Here is a 3398-nt window from a genome sequence, read left to right on the forward strand (position 1 = left end):
TATTTTCAATCAAAAACATTAAATCTGAAATCTCCAGTCCCTTTTCCCACCGGAAACATAAAACTAAATAAAATAACATTTGAAACCCTCAGGGTATCTTTTCTACCAGAAATGCAAAGAAAGTGAGAAACCTTTTGGGTTTCTGTTTTTAACCGGAAATATTAAGTTAAACACAAAACTTTTGAAGCTTTCTAAGCTAAACATGAAAGCCTCAAGACTTTTTTTTTTTTTTCTGCCAGAAATATCAGCTAAACGTGAAACTTTGTAAGGGAGGTGATATTTGATCTGAAACATAAAATATATTTCAAAGCTTCAGGATTTCTTTTCTAACACAAATATAAGCTATTTTTTGGAGCTTTTTTTTTTATGTTCCACAGAACTTTGTATTCTTGTATCTCTCTCTCTCCCTCTCTCTCTGTCATGTCTGCTCTTTCCCTTTTCTCCATCTATGTCTGTCTGTCTCCCACTCCATTGCTCTCTTTTCAATCTTCTTTGCTCAACTTATGTCCTTCTCTCCTCGTCTTTTCATTTTTTTCATGGTTATTTTGTAATCTTTTTTAATTCTCCCCCTTCCCCACCTCTTTCTTGTCTATTTTCCCATTTGCTCTCTTTAGTGCCTGGAAATGTAATTATATATGTATGCGTCTGTATATATATGTATGTATTTCTTATACCTATGTACATATATGTTATGTATATGTAATATACATTATATATATATATATATATATATATATAATATATATATATATATATACATATACAGATAAGGGAATAATTCTATTCTCAAACACAGGATAATGCTAATAATATAACATGAATAGGATAAGCTATCCATAGTTTGCAGAAAAATCTGTTGGTGGCCAGCCATGAGACTCGAATACACATCCTTGTGATTATGCATCAAGTGCTTTACCATTAAGCTAAACTGCCCAGCGACAAATTCTTCTGCATTTTTCGGATATCTAAATCTAGCTTTATAAGACACTATCAGACATTAAATTCAACTTACGTTGAAAGTCAATAGACAAAGTTGGCTTTAGAAGCATTGAGATGCATTAAAAGATGATAAAGAAATAATTTTATTCTCAAACACAGGATAATGCTAATAATATAGCTTGAACAGGATAAACTATCCATATTTTGTAGAAAAATCTGTTGGCAGCCAGCCATGGGACTTGAACTCACATCCCTATGATTAGCATCAAGTGCTTTCCATTGCCCAGTGATAAATTCTTCTGCAGTTTTAGCATATGTAAATCTACCTTTATAAGACTTTCAGCGTAAGTTGAATTTAACGTACAATAGTGTCTTATAAAACTAGACCTATATATCCTAAAATTGCAGAAGAATTTGTCACTGGGCAGTTTAGCTTAATGGTAAAGCACTTGACGCGTAATCACAGGGATGTGAGTTCAAGTCTCATGGCTGGCCACCAACAGATTTTTCTAAAAAATATGTATAGTTTATCCTGTTCATGTTATATTATTAGCATTAACCTGTGTTTGAGAATAAAATTATTTCCTTGTCTGTATCTTTCAAAACATCTCAAAGCTTCTAAAGTAAACATTGTTTGTTGACTTTCAGCCTAAGTTGCATATATATATACATATATATATATATACCTACATATATATGTGTGTGTGTGTGTGTGTGTGTGTATATATATCAAGACACACATATATATAATGTATTCTTCCCTATCAAATGCAACCTTCTACGTATTCAATAAGTGACGTTGAAATGATGCTTTGTATTTTCCAACTTCACTTGCTTTCAACAGAATTATTATTTTTTTTTATGGATGGGGAGATATCACTGATATAATAATAATCATCATCATCATTATAATCATCATAATCATCACCACTGTGCACCACAGAGCAGAGGACAGCTTACATGAGTGAAGTCCTCAGTTTTGGATTTTGGTTCTTGCTTGGTGACATTTCATTTCACTCGCATTGCTGATGCTATTGGGAAATAAACATATACACTTGTGTGTGTGTGTGTGTGTGTATTCACATATAAATACAATAAGATATTACAATATATTGATTTATTAAAATATAATACATCTTCATATATTCACATATACATATAGATATAAATATATATATATGTGTGTGTGTATATGTATATATATGTGTGTGTGTGTGTGTATATGTATATATATATATAAATATATATATATATATATATATATATATATATATATATATATATATATATATATATATATATATATACTTGCACATACATTCGCACACACATTACATACTTCCACTTTATTTTGAAATATTTATGTTGAGCAATAAAAAAAAAGATGTTTTTGTGCCTCATAAAATAAATTATTGTTTATTATTTTTATCATCATCATCATCATCATCAGTAGCAACAAAAGGCAGCAAGCTTGCAAAATTGTTAGCACTGCAGACAAAATTCTTAGTGGCATTTCATCCTTTCGGGATCAATAAAATAAGTACCAGTTAAATACTAGGGTCAATGTTATCAACATGTCCCCTTACTCAAAATTGCTGGCATTTCTCATAGTTTAAAATCATTATTATTATTACTCTTGTTGTTGTTATTATGATTATTATTACTATTATTATTATTATTTTTATTAAGGTGGCAAGCTGGGTGAAATGTTCTGCACCATCTTTGTCTCTGTCAGCTTTCTGAGTTTAAATTCTTTCGAGGTTGACTTTGCCTATCATCCTTCCAGGGTCAATAAAATTAGTACCAGTCATGCACTGGGGTCAATGTAATCAACTGACCCCCTCCCCCAAAATTCCAGGCCTTATGTCTGTAATTGAATCGATTATTATTATTATTATTATTATTATTATTATTATTATTATTATTATTGAGCAAGAGAGCAGTGCATGCCATCAAAGTGACACTGGGGTTCAAATATACGTACACCAGGCACATGCATCACAACCATATGTGCACGACATGGTGATCTGATATCAAGATAAACAGCACATGACCTTGCAGGTGGAGCCCAAGATCTCAGTTAATTTGTCATAAGATTAACCCTGTTTCGTAATCAGAATCATTCTAGGATTAGGGCGATGATGATGATGGTGGTGGTGATGAAGATGGTGATGGTGATGATGGTGCTGGTGATGATGATGGTGATGCTGATGGTGATGGTGATGATGATGAGGGTGATGATGATGTTAATGGTGATTCCAGAAATTATTTCAAAGATTTGTTCCACACCTCAACAAACAATAAATTTTTCTGGTGCAAATCTTTGAGAAATGTAATATGTGATAATATAGAATGGTAAGTTGTAATATTAAGTTTAGGAGCTAAATAATATTTAATCATAAGGTTTTGTATCAAAATAACTTTTTTTATAAATTTATATTTTTTTTTTGTCACTCCCA

This window comes from Octopus sinensis, linkage group LG17 (assembly GCF_006345805.1).
Source record: "Octopus sinensis linkage group LG17, ASM634580v1, whole genome shotgun sequence".
NCBI lineage: Eukaryota > Metazoa > Mollusca > Cephalopoda > Octopoda > Octopodidae > Octopus > Octopus sinensis.